At 37.7% G+C, this 23,789-nt stretch overlaps 1 protein-coding gene across 4 annotated transcripts in view; it reads right to left on the reverse strand.

The window, feature by feature from the left end:
* VTI1A (vesicle transport through interaction with t-SNAREs 1A) overlaps positions 1-23,789 on the reverse strand; it is a 274,883-nt gene that overhangs the window by 237,772 nt on the left and 13,322 nt on the right. The window lies entirely within an intron of this gene.

The raw sequence follows: 23,789 nt of genomic DNA on the forward strand, positions 1-23,789 counted from the left end.
ACTTTGATGCTCTCTCTCTCTCAAGTTTTAAGAAGGTCAAAGGTATTTCTTCCTTGAACTTGCAAATGTTTCTTGAAACTTAGTAATCTTCTGGCTTCCACAATATTCTGTAGCAATGACTTACAGAGTTTAGTAACACCTTGTGTGGAAAAGTTCTCTCTTGCTTTTTAATCTCTTATTCAGCAAACAAATTTGATGCCACCTGATATATATCACGAGCAATGGTGAATAATTGCTTGAAACTGACCTTCTCTATATGCCACTTGATTTATATAATCATCTTTCCATATATGCCTTCTCTCTTTCCTAGTTGAAGAATTCTTGTCCATTATGCAGTTCCTCACACTAAGCTGCTCCAGAGTTTTCATTATCAATAGCAGAACTATGTATTAGTTCTACTGCACTTTTGGGGAACAAGGAATCATAATCACACAAAGCACTGAAAAGTCATAAACATAGGTAAAGGGATGATTTGTCTCAATCTTTACTCTTTTCCTAGTAACTCCTGAAGTCTGATTTTCTTTTCTGGCCACTATTGAGTTTGGACTCTATATTATATTTTTAGCAAACAACACCACTTCGCCATCATTGGGAATACAAAGTCAGAATTGTTTTTCTGCCAGGTGCATTACTTCGTAATTATCAACAATAAGCTTCCTCTATGAGTTTAATGCTCAATCACTCAGTATCCTAAGATAATTCTGAAATATTTCATTTAGCTTTCTCTTTTACTATCTTGCACATTTCAGTATCACAGTAACTTTGTCAACTCTTTCCTCTTTGTATTAAGACCACCTACAAATACATTGAACCAGACAAATAGGAATCTGTGGGACATCACTGTGAAAACCGACCATTTCTTCTTACCCTTTATTACCTTTTTTTGACCTAATCTATGAAAGTGTCTTCTCTCTTATGTAACAGTAACTTAACTTTTTGAAAAACCTTTGCTGAATGGAAATCTATGAAATCTTCTCCATACACAGTAAACTTTTTAATTTTGATTAATTAAAGAGAGGTTCAAAGTTGCACATATCAAGAAAAATGCAATGGAGTGAATTAATTAAATGAAGGGTATGATGCTCAGCCGTATCTTCTAGAAACTGAGTAGTAGTTATTTCCCTGAATATATCCTTAGAAATTTCTTTTCAGTTTCCAAACAGATTTGAGCCACACAGCCTCAAGATCTGGTGTATAAACGCATACAATTTTTAATTATCTTAAAGAGAACCTTTGCTGACACCTAGCAGATAAATGATTAATTGCACTTCTTACCATCTTTATGGAAGCCCTACACCTGATGTTTTAAAGTCCCAAATTAAAAGTTTAGCCAGACAGAGAATAAATGGCACTCATACGCATGAAAAACCACGTACTCGCGGAGTAAAGGGAAGCGCAAGTTATGAGCATAATGAAGTATTTCCTAAAACTACCTCTTTGGACACAGATATTTTCATCTGTATAAATCAAAACATCTGCTCAAATCTAAGTAGATAATAGTCTTAAGACACAAAAACTAAAAATCCATGCAATGCAGAAAACAGTACATGGTTTCTAGACTGGAAGCTTTACTACTAGCACTACTAAAGAAACACCTCTTTCTACTCATAAAATAATATTACGCGGGATGAAACAAATTAAACAGAGTGAAGGAATCTTAATATGAACCAAAATTATATAGCCGTATTTGCTGCACTGTCAGTTTCCACACCCTCTGCACCCCTGCTTCTTCCTAAGCCCAACTGGGAGCCTGGGAATGGGTTCAAAGTATGAGGCTGCCCATGGCACAGCCACCTCCTCCTCCCACATTCAGACTCGGCCCTCACACTTTCTGCCACCACAGGTCCTCAGTTCAGATCTTACACTTTCACTCCTCTGGAGCAATGACCATTAGAGACTTAGCCAACTCCGAGCAAAACACTCATGGAAAAATTAGAAAAAAAGGACCCTTTACATATTTGCATTTGGCTTCATTGTTCTCATAATTTTCTGAGTCTGGGGAAAACACAGCTGACTCATACTCTGCAGAAGTTCTCCTCTTGATTTTTTTCTTACTCTGATCTTTAACTTCTGAGCCACAACTTTGATAACTAATTCCTATTCTGGTAATACAGCTCTAGGTTGGAGACACCACTTCTGACTTGGGAATCTCTCAGTCACAATTGAGAAAGGCTGGAAGAGTGTAGAAATAGCATTGGTAGACATCTGCCCTACCTTTGCACTCTTCTCCAGTGACCTCTTACTCACTCACAGAGAAACAACATGAAGCTATATGGTTTTTGGTCCAACCTAATACAATCATTTTTAAGGTAGCTGGGGATGTACGACTGTCTTCTAACTACTATGTCAAGTGTTTGACAGAGGTTTCAAATATGATGTACTACTGTGTTGACTTTTCTAAGATAACCCATCTCTCTCAACTTCACCAATACATACTTAAAAGAAAATTTTACAAGAACTACAGTTCACTGATTCGATCACCTTGAGTATCTATAAGGCTATTCTCCATGTTACATACAATTCTATAATTGTATCATTCCCTTGGCTATAATTTCAGTTCCACCTTAATCTTGTCATCCATCTACCTGATGTCATTTTAAAATAGGAAAATTCATTCCTTTTAGTGAAGATGGAATAAAAGCTAGGTTTGGGTTGTTTGGTTTGGTTTTGGTTTTTTTTTCCAGTAAAAGTTGTGTAAGGACAAAGTTTCCCATATTGCAGAGTCATCTTGAATCATGCCCCAGAAAAAGATGATCACTTCCCAAAGACCTTCTCAAGGTAACATTCCAGACTTTCTTGCATTCCTCATTCTTTGTAACATCCCACACTACAAAATCTTTGATGTAACTTCTGCCTCTTTCTCCAACAACTGAAGTAGCTCTGCTACAAGTTTCCATTTTTATTACTTTTGCTGGTAACCCCACCAATCCAAAAGGCCCTCTGGATATATTGGTTGCTCAAGCATACTGGAATTTCACATGAAAGAAAATATGTCAATGAAGTTCTCCACTGGCAAGTGATTCTTTCTGAATTCACAGCTGTTTAAACACTACCTTGCTAAGACTGAAACATGGTTTCTTGAGACAGATCTTGTCAAAGGATGAAATTTCAAAAGCACTTACATAATCTGAAAAAAACAAGCCCTCCTGAACCATGAAATGAGGTACAAGTTTCAACGTATCATCCTTTTACAGGTTACTCATGAGAATCAAAAATCCCACCTGAAAAGACATAAGACTAGAATTTTTAAGTCTAAGCTGCTCAGTTCTGAAAGTCATTGAGGATTGAGCATTGACTTCTTCAGGGTCCTTTCTGAAAAAAATCTCAACTTATATCTTTTAAGCTTCCAGAGGTAAAAGCTTACAGCAGCTACAAACAATGGCTTGACAATGGGGGGAAAAAAGATGGTAAAGATGGCAATGGCAGTAGTCAGAGGCAATGCTTCTGCATCTTCCTATAGACCTAGTGAGAAAGCAGCTTCTGATGGTGGCCTCAGAAGCAGCTTAATCTTCTGTACTGGGGCATGAAGCAGCTGCAGCATGAACTGCTGTAAGGGAAGAAACAGATCAAGAGGAATAAAATGAAGGAAAAGAGATAGAGAAAGCAGACTACCATCTAATTATGTCCTTGGTGGAAGAGAAATTCAGAAAAATATCAAGATGAAACAAGCTTTAAGTCGGCACCTTTTCCTAAACGGAAAGACGGGATATGAAGCTATTAAATACTATCTCACCAACCTAGTCCTTCCCTTGGACTCTCAACTGATAATTAGGTGAAGAGGGACCAAACTAAAAGATCCAATGCTTGGCTTCCTTCAAGCCCAGTTTCACCATGGAACAGACACAGTAAGTACAATCACATCATCGTAGATGTGGTATTTCTCTACTCAAGTTGTAGCATGGTTTTCCTGAAACCTGACTTTAAAAGCTGCATGCACATCCACAAAGGTCACACAAAACAACCACTGCAAATACTATACCACTGCATTGATTTGTACTTAAAGAAAGCATTACAGAACAAAAAAACTATATTAAGATACTAAGATACCACTTCAAGGTGTTTTATTGAAGCAGTCACTGAGATATCAATTTACAACGCTAATTGGTCCGCAAAAGGTGTAAAGAAACCTTTCAATTTAAAGGAGGACTTCACATGAAGGATAGTCTCAAAGAAGCAGATGTAAAGCCAGGACGTCTCATAATTTTGCCAAACTTTGTATTTTGGAAAATATTTTCATCTGAGCCATTGCTGAATTAATTTTGTTGAGTTGAAAGCCTGGTGAACTTTTTAACTATTTTTGGTTCATAACATATAAAGTCATAAACTTTGCTGCTGCCTTTAATTTTGTCCATTTCCTGCCTCTCCTCACCAGTCTCCAGGAGCAATGCAAGGATAAAATTAAATAAAATGTGGTTATATATCAAATAGTCTTAAATTATATATAGTTTTAACCATCCCACAGCTACCACAAGCTAAGCTGGCATCAGTGTATTCCATATACAGCACGACTTTGTACGTGCATCCACACACACATAGTGAAGTATATACCTGGGTCTTGCACAAACTTTAGGCATCATTAGAAAGTTTGTAAAATATAGTAAGCATTAAAGTAATATGCAGCTTGGCTGAGGAATCAAAGACACTTTGAACGAAGGCAGTTCAATACAATTACAATTTATTTTGTATCATCGTTATAACCTACAGTTATAGAAATAGCAAGTATGTTGACGTATCCTGAATTTTCTTCCTCAGTCTTTCACATTTTGTTCCATTATTTGTAAATAAGCAATATGTTTCACTCCATTTTACATCTTACTTCATTTTGGTCCTTTGTTTCTGTCCCCACATGGAACACAAGCTTAAGAACATTACAAAGGGAGTCAGTTGTTTAATTCTTGCCTTTTTTTTGTACTCAAAGTTGGAACATTTGGAAGAAGCTCCATGTTGGCAGACCATGACTTCCTCCAGCCCAGAGAACTCACTTGTTACCACGGTAAAACCATGATGATCAAATATATCATGTCATACATACATAGGAGAGTGACAATGTAAACTTGGGAATGAGACTTATCTATGGGATCAGGCAGGAAATAAAGTGGGCCACAATGAAAAGCTCCGATTTAGCCACTAATACCTGAAAGAACAGTAAAAGGCGGGCAAAGACTTTGCTTTTTCTGAGCATGTTCTTCGTTCCCCAATTCTGCCCACTGTGGAAGTCTTTAAAGAAAAACTACCAGCCCTAGACCTCACACATAAAGAAGAAAAACCCATGTTTCAAAGACACATTGACTAGATTCAAAGGTGTCTAAATGCTAATGTATTTCCTCTCAAACACTTTCCTACAGTTTACCAAACCATTAAGATCTGAGCAATAAGATCCATCAGCTGTCCAGTTAAACATCCACTTAACGGGACAACACAGCTGATACAATCTTCCAGTCTTTCTGCCAAGTTTGCAACCACAAAGTGGCATCACTGGGCTCTATAATGAGGAGGGAGCAACAGTAAGAGGGACAACTGTCTCCTTTTAGCAATCTTGTTTCTAGCTGAGGAGGTGGAATTCTGAGCAGCTTTCCTTCCACTCCCAGCCATCTGTTATAAAACCTAATAAAGGACAGTTCTGCATCAGCAATTATTCTTGATAAAACACAAGTGCTCTGCCACAATCTTTAAAACAGGACGTTTAATTTTATCAGTCTACAGAGGAACTCACTCTTTCACAGAGCTACTGACTAACAGCAATCTCAATTACTTGCCCCCACACACGCCCTTTCCCCAAAATGCAGCATGTTCTGTGCCAACGATCTCCCCCGAGTTTAACACTGTTATCTATGTTTCGGGAGGAGAGGGGAAACCTGACCTCATGCAGCATTTTACAAGGAAAGCCTCGAAGTCAGATGGCATTAATACAAATACCACAAAAATAAAATTAAGGAAAATAAAGCAGAAGGGAAAAAAAAATCCACAACCCAAAACACAATAGAAACAATACTTTGTGTTCCTATTTTAAGTGCCTCTCTCAATGCTATATGCATAGCAGCTAAAGGCAAGCTGGAAACCAGCCAGGTCCTGGCTGCCAGCAAAAATTTTGTCACCTCCTTTGAACATCTGAAGTATGTTTACCCAATAGATTTCATTAAATTACACTTCCATTAGGAAGCATACAATGTTGATACTCATCTCAAAGATAAAAGGGATCGCTAAGAGGCATGTCATCCTGCTCCCCAGCTGATTGCTATTTCTGGGCCAATCAAGGAAAGGAGCCAGAACAATACTTAGTTAAAAAAATGCAGCATCTCCCCAAGGACTACATACTAAGAGACTGCAGCTCCATTATCAAAATGAGCATATCATTAATGACAATACACATACAGTACGTTATTTTAATACAACTCATACACAACAAACAAGCTGTATTTGGGTCATTAGCTGAATTTGTAAAGCAGTATTTCCAAGGGTTAGAAACTCCTTATCGAGATACGAAGTTTACAGGTTGGGGGCAGTGGGGGAGAACAAATATTTCATATGATCTCAAAATACAGGGAATACAATAACACAGTGCGGTTTGAAGTGCATTGTAGTAGCTAGCAGAACAATAGGCTATTCAAACATAAGTTCCCATTTTAAAGTAAAGCAGAAGTAATTTAAAACACCGGGCGCTGTTCTGCTAAACCTCTATGAGGGATAACGAAAACAAAATGCCACTGATGCAGTTCATACTGTATGTATCGCCTTTCAAATTATTATTGCAGTACAGTTAAAAAAAATGCAAAAAGGGACTCAAAGAAAATTTTACAGACATTAAGAAGAAAAATCTATAGAAAAAACCATGCTGATTGTGGGGCAAGACACTGGGGAGGGAATAACACCAGGGACTCAAATTCCCAAGTCCACCAGGACTGCTCAGCTGCTATCCTACGGTAGGCTGAGCTGAGCCTTTCCTAGTGGAGAGGAGGAGATATCTTTGTCTCTGAGCATTGGTGTTGGATGTGTGATGTTTACTGTGCTCCCTAATCTCCAATTCACATTAACAGCAATAAAGGGAGAAGGACAAAACCAAAACCATGCTAATTAAAACCCGAAGTAATGGGAAAGAGCTGGGAGGGGTTGGCTCTTCACAGTCAAGCTCTGCCCAGTCCTTTTGCAGCAACCTATGATTATTAATCTCTAAAAACACTCCTTGCTCAATATTCTGCAATCTAGACTTCAGCCGATCTCTTTCAGCATGCAGAAATCCTTTCAGTTTAGCCATATTTGACATATCATATGAACTCCAATTATCCATCTTTTTGCAATTAATCATCTCACAATTATATTTCCTGCACTTATAAGCATCCAGCTGGGAACTGAGTTTTAATCTAGGAAATAAAAAAAAAAAGGATTCAGGTTTCTAACAAATTACTTCTAATTAACCAGAACCTTTTCTAGTCATTCCAACCTAAAGACGCCTACAGCAAACGAAAGAATTTATTGTTTGCATTCCTAATGATATTTTAAAATTTCATTTCAATTTCCCCAATGAGTAACTTTCAGGAAATTCACTGCACTCATATCTACTTAAACAAACATTCTGTTAAGCAGGAAATGCACAACAACAAAAAAACCTAGGGGAAGAAAAAGAGAGCTGGCATTACACTGAGCAGAAAAGCTGCTAAATAAAGCTAAAGAACCAGAAGGCTAATTAATGGCAACTTCCAAAAGTACACTGCAGCTACGCTGCCCAGGTCCTGCCAGAGTTATTGGGAATCTCAAAACTACGTTCCCAAATAAGGACTTAGAAATGAAAGGTACTCCCCCCCCAAAAAAAAAAAGTGGTCAACTCTACTGATACAAAGCAGCAATTTATAGCCTGTATAAAGGAAGTGGATTAAATGAAGCCACCTAGTTAGGTAACTCAGGAAACCAAGTCAATGGTGGTTAAAGAGCACATGAAAGAGCTTTGTCCCACAACTTCCAGTGATTTCCCCAGGGAAAGATTTGGAATAAGAACCATGCAAAACACGCTTAACTGCACAATTTGGAACTGCTTGGTATCACAGGGAGGTAACATGAGGTAAGTATCAAATGTAACAGTTTCATTTACATTAAGTCTTATCAATTTTCTCCAACTGTTTCAGAAAGTCAATGCAACCGTCTGACAGAATATGATTGTTGCAAAGTAAAGTATACCTTTCATGTTCTTTGGACAGTCAAATACCAGAGGGTTTTCTGTCAATTATGCAGTATCACAGATGTACATGCCAAATCTGTCCATCTAACTAACAAAAAGAAAACAATATACAGCTGAAAAATGCTCGAGAGCTACCTTTAAATAATACATAATATATAAGTCAGCCTAACTGCAGAAATACCTCTGCTCAAAAGGTTGGTGTTCATTAAAGTGCTACCAAAGTTTTCACAATACAAAACAGGACTGTGCTAATTGGCTGATTGATTCAATACCAAGTTAAAGTAGTTAATTATTCTGGAAGAGAGTTATTTTTAATACATCTGAAGCCTTCATAAACTATTAAATTTTATATGCCTGCACCAACCTCCCATTACTTTCATTAACTACCTCTGTAGGCACTTGGAGAACACCAAAACCGTTGGTACCTTTTTGCTTTTACTTATAACAGAGGTCCAGTTGTGACTGTGGACCTCCTTTAACTCATTTACAACAAGGGAAAAACAACAAAACCAGTAGTAACTTCCTCTGTCATTACTAAAATTTAGCAAATTGTAATTCCTGCCACCACAGCAACAGCTTTAACTCCAACAGTCCAGCATCACAAACCAATTAACACCAACTTCTTCTTCACCTCTCTATCCAACATGCAGAGTGCAAGCACATTCGACAAGGTGTAAGAAATGGGTGGATTCTCTTTAATGAGATTGACAGATACATCTTTAGCTATTATAGACTCAATATCCAAACCACTCCCTCATCCTGAGAGTTGTGTGGAAACATCATGAAATATCCACCAACACATTTCCAATCTACCAGTGCACTTTCAATTGTGATAAAGGAAGGCCTGCATGAAGCAGCAGCAAGAGCATAATGGAAAATTTCATCTTAGTTATGAAATTCGTCACCAAAAGACAGAGTGAAAAGCCTGGATGACAGAAAGAGGACAGTGTGAAAGAGCAGCAAATTTTTCTTCTTAAAGCCCCTCACACCACCAAAATAGGAAACTGAGAGACATCATTCAGACAGGCTACAGGATGCAGTAGGAACTGCAGCTACCAGGATCAAAATGGGCATTCCCATTTGGAAAGGAGTGCAAGCCACTTGATATTTCAATGCATGCCCTGAGCTGGCACTATGCAATCAGTCCCCCCAGCAGCCCTCCACACGGGTACACAAAAGACCCCGCACTACTCGCCCAGACAGCGGAACACAGGCAGATGTCCACAGGCGTGTGACAGAAAAGCATTACTTGTGCAGTTGGGATCAAGTAGTTTTAAAAGTCAGAAAAAACTAGGAGAGGGAACTTAGAGGTCCCTTGGGACATCTGGCAGAGCTGCACAGCTCCCAGCATCAGCAAGTTCAGGCAGCATTTTATCAGGGTCCAGCTCAACAAGGACTATGGCCAGGCAGGCTCACGGGGAGCTGGAAAGCAGCAGCCAACGGCATCCCTGGAGCAGGGACCAACCACCCTGAAATGGGGCTCTGGTCCACAGGCAGGTGGAGGAGGCTGCTCAGAGCTGCTAAGGGCTATTGGTGCCCTCAGAGCCCTGATCACCCGAAACGAGGCATAACTTTTGCAACATCTGATATTAACCGCAGCTTGCAGAGGATGCAGAAAAAGTCAAGCAGATAACACACAGTGGATTTACGTCACCACGGAGGAGACCAGGGTCAAGTCAGAAATATTCTGCCTACGAAGCAACCCTGATCCAGGTTAAAGCCGAGGCCATATGTCTGTTGTTACAATAAACTGCTCTAAAATTTTTTAAATAGTTTTACTGGTTTGCTGCCCTTCAGTCACACTTACAAGCTCTGAATCATTGGCAAGTCAGGAATGAACTGGTGATATTGCAGAGAGATTGAGAAGGTAAGAGGTGAACATGAAAAATAAACAGAATTAGGAGAAAAAACACCCTCTCAGCTGTAGTCATTTAAGTAGGAACACCACAGAGAAAAGCTCTTAAGTGCAAATCTTTCTTATTGCAGCGTTACTTTCACTGGCACATGAAACGGCAATGATAACAGGCTCAAAAAAAACTTTGAAAATAAAGTTAAAAGATACATGTAACTTAAAACTAACATCTTTTCCTACACAGAAAGGTTAAATTGTGGGGTTGACATTTGCATTTGTTACGTTGTCAACGTTTCCTGCCTATCAGCCTATGTACAAACAATATCTAAAGATGTCATCTACATATTTATACCAAAGGAGTTTATGAACAAGACCTGTCAGTATATTTTAACACCTTTCCAAAACGTCAGCTTTCATCAGGTATAAACACAACATGTTTAATTTATTAGTTTGGTTTAATATAAAAAGTTGACAATCATATGTCACCATAACTATTGATAAGGTAAATAAGGACTACAGGAAAATGTCAAAAAGTTATTAAAATATTTCTCAGCTTCCTGAATCAGATTGGATTTATTGGCTTTTTTTCTGTCAATAACTGCATCACACATTTTTCTTAATATGGCTATTTTTGAAATGATGTGTCCAACAGTGAAGTTTACAGACAAACTATAATTCTTGGAGAATCTGAATCCATTTGGACTGTACTGGGCAGTGGAAAGGGCTTTGTTTACTGTTAAAAAAACCCACACAAACATAGAAACTTATTCATCTGTATTTAAACACACACTAAAGATTTCTTCTTCTCATCTAAAATATATTAAGCCTATATAAAATTTAAAATATAAGGCACAAGAAACTTCGAATACAACTCTGAAGTTGAGCAAAGCAATACCTTTGTTTCCACTTTCTAGAGTAGATGGTTGATTCAATTCCCTCAAGAGGAATGCTACTATCACAGGTGCACCTTCTTTGTTTATGATGTCAGGAGGACAACTTATTCTTACTTCTTTCTAGATACTTCCCAAAAAATGTAACAGAGGGCACCACAGCCTCATTTCAAGAATTTTATCCTCCCTGCCACTACACAGCCAAACACCTAATCGAGTCTTTCCAGTCAGATTGCAAAAGGTTGCTCTATATGGAAAAAAAAAAAACACCACCACAACAACCAAAAAAACCCACACCAATCTTATCTGAATACAAGGATAAACTCCATTTTACAGATTAGTTCAAACACTCCATTCCAAGACAAATCCAGGCCAAATTAGGAGCAGTAGCACAGCACAGTTTAAAGGCAGGAGGGAAAGAGAGAATGGACTGTTCATTGACACTATCTCTCCTTGCTGGAAGAGGCTTTTCATTTCTTCAACAAGTCCCACTCTACACCTTAGCATAAGACATGGAGAATTTTATTATTATACAACCAAGCTGATTACTAGGATTCGATACCATGGACAACAAGAAGTATTGCATGCCACAGCCTCTTAACTATTCTGTAAAACTCACATGGCAGGAATAAGGATAGTGATTCCTTAGAATACACCAGACATGCTGAACATGCTCCAAGACTTGATTTGGATTTCCTGTTGCTTAAATAACCGGAATTTTGCTAATTCATGTCACTTCTTTACCAAAATCACAAACACAGGGAATATAGTTGGGGACTTAGATAAGAAATATTCTAAGTATTACCCACTAATCAGATATCAGAAATTTAGTGGATATCAGAAATTTAGTGCTGAAGACCTTGAAAGTGCATTGAATATGATGGAAAACCATAGGCTTTGTTTTTCTGTTCAAATGACAAGTAGGTGAAAGAATTGACACATGATCTGTCGTAAGTGATCTTTATATACTAATCAAACTAATTGAAAAGACAAATTCAAAAAATAAAACTAGTCCAAACTCACTAGTAATCAGATTTCAGGCTATAGAAGCACCCACCCTGGTTTCCTGTTTGAAATACGGTATGAGAAGGGGAATGGAAATTTCCAAAGGGCCCAAACCTACCACAAAGCAACAGAGGACCTCAAAAGACAGTCTTGCTCCAAAAGGATACGTTTAACTACATCAGAACAGGTAGCATCTTGGAGTTTTCCCACCATTGTTCTGCAGTGTACATGATTTCAGGTTTTATCGCAGAATCGATCTAGCCCAGTTCTTAGACCAAACATCCTCACTTCAACATGGGTCAAAGCTGTCTTTGGTTCAGACCCTTATTTCTGTGTTTGGTGCACACCTGAAATGGAGCTCCCGGTTCATTTTCCTCAAAAAGCAATTCTATTCAGACTCACGTGCAGTAAGTGAGGAAAACTGGCAGATTCACTTAAAAGTCACAGTACTGCCAAACCAAACACCACCACTGTAAGTGAAGCCCCAGGTGGGAGAAAAGTCTTCAGCTAAGATATTTTTTAAAACGTACAAATGGCTTGCAAACTGGTCCTAGATTATCAGAGAAAGGAACTCAGCAGATTACCTTATCAACAGAGTACTTTTTAGGTACAAATTAAAAGTGAAAACTTTCGAAGTTTGTCCTAGAAAGAGAAGCCGAAAAAGAAAACTGAAAATTGGGAGGGAGAGGAGCCAATTTTCCTTATGCTCATTCTAAAATTCATGCATTTTAAACCACGATCTCTACAGGGCACAAGTGCTGAATGTCGAATGTGTAGCTCATGAATGGAAAAAAGGGACCTTAACGTGTTTGAAACTGACTCCAAATATGGGCCAGAAGAAAGATGCAGCTCAGGTGCCTTCAACTGAAATAAAGATCTAACAGGAGGTGAGGGAAAGAGAAAAGGAGCCCTAACAGCTTACAAAGGCGATTCAGATTAGCAACCCCTAACTTAATCCTGACCTTTCTGTAACTTTTCACCTTGATTTAGTTGACTGAACTAACTTTGTGGGAAGCTTACACAATTGCACCACAGAATCCGATTTCTCCAAAAAACTTGGCAGAAAGACTAGGTCACAGTCACTTATGGGTATTAATAACACTGAATTACAAAACAATACAAAAATGTAGTCATTACAAATCAAACATTTTTAAAATTAAAAAAAAAATCCTAAAACTATAGTTAAGACCTTGTCTTCACATTACTAGTTTTACTCCCAACCACATTAATCCTGGATAAATACTTCTCAGTAATTTTTTCAGGATGCTAGAAATTATGAAAAATGAAAACCTGTAGTTTCAAAGATAGCTGCTAATGGAACAACCCATAATATTGAAACTAACCTACATTTCTTAAACAAATAAAACAAAAATAATCACAAGAAACACATCAACTTAACTCAGTTTTTTGCACAGTTCTATTTAGTTTATACTCCCTATCACAGTGCCAAAGAGCCCTACTCATGGGTGAGAAACTCTTTTGTGCTAGGCACTCTACAAACAAGGATCCCTGTGTCAAAATATTTGCAGTTACATCTCCCAAAACACCAATCATCATTATGGAAAGTTACTTTTCAAATTCTGAAATAAGAGAATTTTCTTTGATAATGACACCGTTATTCTCTCTTAAATCAAATATTAAATACCACTTTTTTTTTTTTCTGGTTGCTGATACACTCTAGCAAAGGTTACAGTTTGATTTAATACTGGCTCAAAGTCTTCTACTCATGAATTGGTGGAAAAGAAGGTGCTATCTTTGTAATGCAGGAGGATTTTCTAACAAAGGTCCAACCCAAGACCCACCAAACACAATACAAGCCTTTTCTTTGACTTGAGAGAACTCACATTGAGTCTCTAGTGAACAGGTACAAAGTCTGCAATTGGAATTCAGTGTTTTCCAAAAGCCTACCTAACATGTTTCTACGCCGACCAGGAGGGTAAGTTGGCAAACACTACCCTTATTCATTCTAGTCTTCTCTGAAAACAAACAAAAAAAATAATAAAATAAGGACACGTTGGAAAGTTGTGGGGATTCAGAAAGTAAGCACAAATGCCACTCAATGGGAAATATGCAGAGCCCACACACACACTCTCCAATTTCTTTTCCTTTACACACCAGGCACCAAATATTTAGTTGGCAAAAAACATTTTTCATTAAACTCTTCAGAAATGGTTAAATGTTACTACAGCAGGAAAAATTACTCTGTTCTACTGCTGATCCCAGAAGCCACCTGCTATATTCCCTTTTACTATCTGTTCTTTATATTTCTACTCTAATTTTCATTGATCAGCTCTTTCAGGAGTGAAACCTCTGTAGTATTTATTACATATTGGAAAAGGCTTATTTTCCTAGCACTGATACCCTAAAGGCAGTTTATAAAAAGCAGATGAAAAGTAAGGGAGGTGCTGTATTTGATCCACTCATTATAAATGTATACAAGCATTAAATTGTCAAATGTACAACTTACAGATCCTCTAGCCTTTGCAGGGATTTCCCCGCCAACTGAATAAGAACATCGAGTTTAAACAGACTTTGTGGTCAAGAACCACTTTTTGTTGTGGTTTGCACAGCAGTTTTAAGGGAAGCTGACTGTACTTGGGACTGACTACCAAACGATTGCAGAATACAAATAAAAAGTTATCAAATAAAAGACAGAGATATTCACACTTTTTCCATATGATTCACATAGTAAAGAACATTGCAAGGAGATGGGGGGGGAGGGGAATCATTCTATTACACTTTCAGCTACATTTTTTTGCTTTATATTCCTTCCTCACTAAGTCTTAAGCCAGAAACAAGACCACATCTCCACTGTTGTAAAAGTCCATCTCCTTTTACCTGCGCTAGCCAGTTTTAAAGAACCATAAATTTCCTTCTGTGTTTACTACTGATATGATAAAAAGAACCAGCTTAGAGCACAAAACAGGAAGGTTTTGTCAGAGAGAAAATAGGTTAACATTGTGTGGTTTTGTTACTAAATAGCATTTTTAACTATTTGCAACTTGTAAATATTAAAGAAATTTAATATTTTTCAGAACAAATTTTTCTGACACAAAGTTTACCGACACAAGGAAATACCACTCTATCCAACACCGAAGACGTCTGCACAAATATCTACTTTGTTCTTGGATTAGGGTTTGGCAGAGGGATGGAACAAAAATTTACAATTTCATTTAAATTCAACTGTAATTTGTAAGAAACAAGATAGAATGAACTGACTGAATGATTTTTCTCAAGAATCTCTGACACTATCAAATTCATACCAACACATTAGTCCTTCACAAAGATTTTTTAACTCATTAGTAGATTTCTTGAGAGAAAGCCAGAAAACTTAACTGACCTGTGTTTCTATTGCACTAAATTTCAGTATTCCACTTTGGGAAACTCGAAAGTATAAAAATAAAACTATGCAAAACATGATACTTGGCGACTTCAATTTCTTGTAAAATGCCCAAAAGTTAACATGTAACATCAGTAAATCAGTGCTATGGAAAGCATCGGAAAGTAAGAGAGAATACATCCATCACTGTTTCTTCATTTTGCTTACTAACAAATCTAGAACATAGCTGCATTTACAGGAATTTTTAACTGGCACAGAAGAATTTTTACTATGCCAATAACAGTACCATAAATTTGTAGCTTGTCTCCTGCTATTCTATGGCAAAGGTTTTCAGCAAAAAATAAGGTAACTAAAATATTATTTGTACTAGCAGAATATAATGAATGCTATTATTTGTAATGTTTGACAGCTGTTTGACAACCAGACATACAATATATTCAGTTATGCAAAGAGATTTTTTTATGCTCTAATATTTGCCTATGATGCAATTAGAATTTCAACAAGTGTTTAATATGTAATGATCATATAAAAATTTCCCCTTGAATTCTGATTGAGAAAATATCAAGATGAAGCACAAACCTCTTGAAGTTGGGTAGAAATCGCTACTTTTAACAGCAGTGCTATTTCAAGTTTCATTTCATGAAAGCAACAGATCCCAGCAAGCAGGCAAAAAAAGCCATTAACCACTCATTTGCCAAACTAATTTTTCACATCGGACAGTTAATCAGGCACCAATAAAAAGTCCACTATTTACCAGATGGCAACTTCACCATAAAGGAAAGCTATTTTTGACCATGGCAATTAGTCTCCTCATGTTTCAAACACTAAATTCTATTTTCACATGAATTTTTAAAACTATGTGGCTTTAACTTAAAATAAACTGTACATCAAAAGAATGGAAAATAAACAGCCAGGAACACAATTTGACGAATTGGATTTATTTAGTTTATTTAGCTAAACAGGGTCCATTGGATCTCTTTAATAGGCTGACAGTTGCACTGGGCTGGTTAATAAAACATTCAACACAGTATCTTCAGCCAATATAGAAATGCAAATCCCACCAGAAATATTTTATTCATGAAACAGTAATTTCAGTTACTACCAAAGCAAAAAAAAAAAAAAAAGAAAAAAAGAAACAGAAAAAAAAGAGGGGGGGGGGAGAAATAAAAAGGACTTGCTTTGCAAACAAACAGTGCCATCTAGTGCCATTCCCTGAACAAACAAATCAAGAAACCTGAAAAGGTTTATAGTTAATGCTCCCCATGTCCAACTGTTACCTTCTGCCTATTTTTTTTGCTTTATCAGTAGCACAAATCTCTCCCTATTTTGCAGTCAAACACAAATTAGCCTCACTCCAGCTGGAAAAAAAAAAAGAGTAATAACACGTTAAGGAACTCAAGAGTGCAGTTCTAGTCTGAAAAGCAAGAATGTTGAAAGGATATGTTTTTTGCTCAGCTTGTCTGCTGATTTTCCTTGAAATCTTTACATTTCTAACTCATGATAGAAAAGCAAATCAAACTTCTATTTATATGAGTGCAGGTGAGCAATACAACGAAGGGAGAGTGAGATGCGCTCTGTTCTGCTTTATTCATCATCGCATCCCACACCCATGTTCCAACTGCAGAACCTTTATTACTGCTGCTATCAAAAGCAGGAAAATGACAGCTTGCTTCTCTTTGCGTGACAGGTAGGGGAGCATCACTTGACTAAAATAAGAAATCACTGAGAAAGTGGGAAACAATAAAGCCTTCCTCTTTCTGCCCTCCCAAAAACAGCATTCACCTTCTGTATATGAAGTCACTTCACTCACCAGCTGGCTAGAAGTAATTTTACATGGATATTGCTTCTTTCACTATCTGCTAGGGAGCAAACAGATTTAATTCCACTACTTTGAGAAGCAAAACCAAATTACATCGAAAATGGAGAAATGATAGTTCTCTACCTGGGGAAGGCTGATGAGGGCTGGCATCCAGACATGTCTCAAGACTATCAGGTGAGAAGGCATATTCAGTGGAAAAGGTAGAGCTGATGTCATGATGATTTTCTATTACATGCCTCAAAACATATTTTACAGAAGGATTTTTTTTCGCGCACAGACCACCTTTTAGCTTCATTTAATACAGAAACATTTTGTTTGTGAAGGGAGAAAGGAAAGAAGAGGTACAAATGCTTACAGTGCACTGTATGAGTCAATATGCCTTTCGTTCATAGCCCCCAGCCAGACACAAGAATTATCAGACTCACCAAATCACTTCCTGAAAGCACCTTTCTTTGTAATCACTCAGCCAAGTCTAGTACTCCACAAACTGTTTTTTCTTAAAATCATGTGCATCACCTCCACAGTCACTGACGTGCTGAAGGATCAACCAATGGGCCACAAAACTCACCAGTCTTATCCCTACGTGTTAACAGATGAGCAGTATCTCTGGAGAGAGACACACAGAATTTCATATGACCATCAAGGTAAAGTTGGTTGAGAGAAGAATCTAGTTAAGGAATTAAAAATTTCTGCTTGGTTCCCTTACCCAGCATGTTATCTCCTCACACACTGTGTTACAAGATGCATCTTACTCGTCAAACATGGCAGGACTCTTTGTAAGCAATACCTACAGAATTATAAAACCCAGGAGGTAAGGTGTGCTTCACTGGTCTAGTCTCTCAGGAATCTCAGTTAAAATGATCTTAACTCTTTAGGTTAATTACAAATTAAGCATGTTAACTCCCAGCTTTCACACCTTCCTCTAAGGAAAAGTATGCCACCACTAGTAAATTCCATGGTGAAATAGATTTCACTCCTTGTCCTTACTTCCACACAAAACTATAAAAAAATTCTTGAGATGTAAGTGAATTAGGGTAAGTTTTCTATAGGGGATCTAAGTTATACCACCTCTTAATCTTTCATCAAAAATTCAGTTTAGGTTTTGAATGTTACAAAAAAAAAAAAAAGAGAACATTCTTTCCTGTATCACTTTTTCCCCATTTAAAATAGAAGTATTATAAATAAAGTAATTGCAAAACATCAAACGCCTCCACTTTCTCCTACCGCAAACCTGCCAAGGTGAGGACACAAGTGAAAACAAACTGAAGACAATGCAGAATTTTCCTCTACATAAAAGAAGTTGGTCTAATGTTCAGCAGCAGCCAAGCAGACAAATATCATATCAGAAGTTATTAGAAAAGGAACAGAGGAAAAAAAACAGTGCTTCTGTACAGAGCAGTTTGAGTCACAGTGTAGAGGACCGACTACTTATCTCAAGAAGCTGACAGTATTTGTAAAAATGGCACAGAGAAGGAACTTTTGTTCACAAAATGCGTTCTCAAAATTAGATCGACAAAGTACATGGTCAGATATTTCAAATTCTTTCTTCCGAAACTTAATCAGTGCAATCCCACGAGCACTAAAACAAATCCTCCTGTTCAAAAGAGCAGCACTACTCACATAGTGAAAATTAATCTGATTTCAAAAGTTTCAAATTTGTCAAGAAGATGAGGATTTCACTACAGGCGTGCGTGCCTGCCCGTGCAGGGTGCACTCGCACACACCATGCGTACACATGGCGAGCTCTCTGTTTTCAATAATGTCGCTGGGACACAACTATGAAGACAGACACATCTGTCCCACATACAGTTCATGATTTTCTAACTATAAAGCAATAATGCTTTGCTTTATAATTCAAAATAATCCAGCAGCTACAGTTGAGTCTCTAAAGTTCAAGCTCAAACTGGAAAGCTAGGGAAGACTCTGGCCATAAAGATATAGGCCACTAACTTGCCATTTGACAACTGTCGTTCATTAAGCTTATAGCCATATGAGTATTTGTCCAGGTAGGTGACTGAACCTGAAATAAGGGTAGCAATATTTGCAAAAAGCAGCCAGGATATAACAGACACAGCTGTAGCAGTTGCTCAGGTGAGCTTTTGGACACAGGTGGTACTCCAGAGTCACACAAAAGAGCTAACTTTATCAAATGAAATTCCATTGCTTGTCTCCTTAAATGTTTTTAAAGCTTAACAGCAGTTGCCATTTTAACAATGATCTTAAACAGAACCCGTAGGAAGTATGAAATGTGAATGTATATCTCCACTACTGACTGAACTGAAGCTATTGTTAAATGCCAAAAATGTTTAAATGTTTAGTCAAGTATTGTACGATGTATCTGCCTATATATCTATGACTTCTCTCCCTCCTTTTTTTTTTTTGTTTCAAGTTGAAGGTCAGAATAACCAAAATCAGTATCAATTCTGAGTCTTTAAAAGGAATGACTACAGTCTCTTGGAATGATAACAAATGCTGTAAAATGTGCCTCTGTGCTGCCATGACAGAACAGGGACAGTTCCTATGCTGCCTCCTTCATTTGATGGCTATTTTTCTTGTTGAATAAACCCATCCCACTTTCAACACTGATTGTGTAGTACTCATTTTTGTAATAGGAATACTACTGTGTAATAAGATCTCACTAGATTTTTATGTTTTCCCATCTATTTAAATGCTTCATGCTTCACCTGTAACACCTGTAAGATTTTCAGGAATGTGCCTACCTTTTTTTTCCCCCCTTTTTTATGGTGCCCCAACATTAAGCCAGTACATGGAACTTTTGGGGTGAATACAAATGCTAGCAGATAACCACACATTTGCTAAGTTTATATAGTTACAGTTTCACATGAATTGGGATAGATTCAGGTAAAAGTATGTTTATAAAATCTGGAAAGCCTTTTACCACTGCATATGTCCACTGTTTAAAGATCACTGGCTATTTTCAGGTAACAATTAACAAAAAATATTTTATTTGAAAAAATAAACACTACCTATAGTCCATGTACTTACAAGCCTACAGTAAAACATAAGGTTTTCTTTGCATTCAGAACTCACTTCGTGCAGGCAGTCACCATGGACATTCCACATTTGCAACAGTCAAAACCAAAATATTTACAAGCTTAAACCACATAAAGGTGCATTGGTAGGTGCAAGAAAAAGACCTGTTTATAGGAAGATTGTTTTAAATTTCAGGAACTCTTCCGTAGGTGGTCCCAAGACCTTAATCAACGCAGAAAGCACAAGTACGTGGTCTGCAACTCCACTTGGGGCCACAAGATAGAGCCATCAGCACAGACTCTGCAACCCAGCAAACCCGGTCGGTGCAGGAGCCCCAAAGCCACCGCAGGTTTGGCACTAAGCTTTGTGACCTGACAGGAAAGAAACCTCGCTACAAAAACCCGATACTATTGAAAATCAGATAGTAAAGCCATGATTTAACTCTGCAAGTTAAAAAAGGCAGCATAAGTTTTAACAAACAGTTTTATTCTGTTTTGATACGCTTACACATACACAGCAAACAAGCCTGAAACTTGGTCTTTTGAGGCGTATAAACCATTTTGCAAAGAAGTATCACTTTATGCTTGCCCTATTCTTATATTTCTCCCCAGGCATCCGCTCCCCATGGAAGACTGCACAGCACCGAGGCAAGCATCAGAAACCGCCGCTGCCTTAAGTTAAGGTGCAACTCGTGCTTTGTTAATTTTCCCCATCCGTATTCACAGGGCTACGCTACCTGAGCACTTTTAATGACAAAATTGAGCTATTCCTTTTTTCCTTCCCACTGTTCCTTTCCAAGAGGGAGGGCCAAGAGGGAGCAAGGTGGCTTTTTCTCCTCAGATATGATTTAATGCAATTAGTGGGCTACCAACTACCTGTGTGCAACACAGTGCATGGGGTGGATGTCATTGCCTCCATATGTGCCTCTGGACTGCAGGGCACCAATAACTAACAGCAAGCATGACTCAAGATAACAAGGCTTATCAATGATGGGAAATAAAACTCCTGTTTACAATTTGTTCCTATTTGATTAGAAAGTTAGAGACGAAGAAGCCACGTTTGGAGTAACTTTTCAAAGTACAGCTCAACTAAGCTCTAATCTGTATTTTTCAGTATATACTTCTGGCATAGTAAAGTGCATAGTTAAGAAAAACACTGAATATTCATTAAGATACCACAGTATGTAGTACATAATATCAAAGTGATGGTCCAGTGTTTTGTCATTTTTATACACATAGCCCAAGATCAAATAAACTCACTAATTAGACATTACACGTCACAAACCCTAATGTTGTCCATCCTTGTGGGCAGTCCACGTACTTCACGTTTCCTTCTCCTAACTTTAAACATGTTGCTGTGCTGCTGTTTTCTATAACTGCTTGGGTGAGGGCAAAATTTCAAGATGCTATAAGGCATGCAAAGAACCGCAAGATCAAAACTCATGTTCATTATGATAAATATAAAAGAAAACTAGCAGTCCCAGTTCTGCATTCATTTCATGTTTGAAATATAGAACTTATTGAAAAAGGCTATATATTGAGGTATATCTTTTTTGCAATTCATTTCACAGAGATTATTTCTTTAAAATGAAACACACACTTCAAGATGACTGAGAAATGTCCTCTGCTCAATGCACATGATGCTTCACACAAGAAGAAAGGCTAAACCAAATACATTGGGATCCAGCTGAGATTCCAACTCTGTTTATAAAGAATAACACTTAACTTTGCAAGTTCACTACTGTGTGCCTTTTGGAAGAGATGAGAACTTTGAGCAGCAAATCTGTAAGCTGATCCTAACCCAAAACTGCCAGTATCATTCCCAGCTAAGAACTTCCCTTCATCTATAAAAGTGATTTCATTTTAAAAGTACTTAGATCTGCTTTCCCTAAAGATCTGCTAAAGCTCTTACATAAACTCTATATGCTTTGCTTACAGTCAAACAGGTCACAACTCATTCAGGACAATATTCACGAAGAACATTCAAAAGCACTTTTATTTCAGTAAATACTCTCAACTTCCTACCTTCAGCAACCCTGCAGCTTATAGAGTAAAAATAACATTTCCTTTCCTTCCTCCTCTTCCCTCTGTGAACTCACAACGGAATCATTTTGTTATACAGTTTCCAATAAGTTTCTATTGGCTGGAGAATAATCCAAATAGATTCTCAAACCCTCACATACAAACTTACAAAAATGTTGGTACTTAGAAACCGGAATTATATAGGGAATTTAGTTGTAACAACACTATTTTCTATATAACTGAGATTTTTCCAAGCACAGCTGTTTTTTTCTTTCAGTACTTTGCTCCATCCTTCACTCCACTTTCTTTCCTTAATCTACTTAATGCTATCCTTGGGTTTGGGGCTGTTGCTTTTTCCCCATTATCACAATCTGTTCCTTCCTCTTTCTCATGTTGCTTTTGCTCCTTTGCTCTGAGCACAAACTTACATTCTTTTGATCACGTAACTCCTAGTGCTCTGATGCATTTTTTCCACACACACTCATTTCTCTTCTTCCATAAAGAGTATCCAGTTCTGAACTCTCCTGTTCCCTATTGTCTGGGAATACAGAAGAACCAACTCCTCCTCCCTTTTGCCTACATAGAGAAACAGGCCAGCAATAAATACATGCTGAAAGAGAATTCTCCCACATCTGAGAAGATAACCAGCATTCACTACCTGTCCAGAAATTGCTCTCTATTGGAAGCTGCTGTTTAGCCAGTAAGGCCATCTGCACTCCCTACAGCAGAACGGCATGAGATTGTCTCGAAATTTTGATGCAAGTCTTTTTATCCTAACATTCCCCAAACTTTACAAAATTGCAACCATCTTCTAACTAAAACATTTTTGTGTGACTTCTCAACTTGGCAGAAGCACAGAGGAGCGACAGTCAGCTGGATTTCCTGGCTGCAGGTATAAATATTGACTCCTCTCCCCTGAAGGAATAAATTGCTGCCAGCAACCAGAGAAAATTCACAGTTCTCCAGTGAATGGAAAATATTGCCAACAGTTATCTCTTTCTCCCTACCCTGGAGGAATTAAGCTGCTGCCAATTAACACAGCATTTTCCTACACTTTGCAATCCCTTTGAACTTTTTCAGGATTTTAAAGGAAACAGTTTTGTCTCTATGTAAATCTATTCAGTGCAAATCCTAGTAACAAAAAACAGACTGGTAACTGTAGCAGAAGCCCCTATACAAGGGAATGTTGTTAGTTTACATCCTTTACTTGAAAAATGTAGTATTTATAACCAATTTATACAACAGCCAAGAAGAATCTAAGTCCAATGGAAAAGAAATCACAGAGATCAAGAAATGAAGAGCACAAGAGATAAACTACATTCCAGAATTATATGGATTGGAGACTATAATCCATTTCCTGTTACTGCCCACATTACTGCAAGCTGTCCTAAATGAACCATTATTTTTCCACTCAGACTACACTTATGTTATAATTTAAGTATTAATTCTGATGTTGTACCAGTCATTCCTTGAGAAATAGGATTAAAAACTGTTTTTCCTACAGCACAAACACTCACAATGTTTAATGGCACAGAAACAATTCAGAGCCAGGGCAAAAGGACAGAAGGCTAGCAACTTGAATATTGGTACGAGACTGCTACAAAAACAAAAGCTTCTCTTCCCTGGTTTGGTTTACATCTGTCCATAAATACATCAAGATACACGCAGAACTCATCTCTCACACTAGTCAAAAATACC

This window comes from Tauraco erythrolophus, chromosome 9 (genome assembly GCF_009769465.1).
Source record: "Tauraco erythrolophus isolate bTauEry1 chromosome 9, bTauEry1.pri, whole genome shotgun sequence".
NCBI classification, from domain to species: Eukaryota; Metazoa; Chordata; class Aves; order Musophagiformes; family Musophagidae; genus Tauraco; species Tauraco erythrolophus.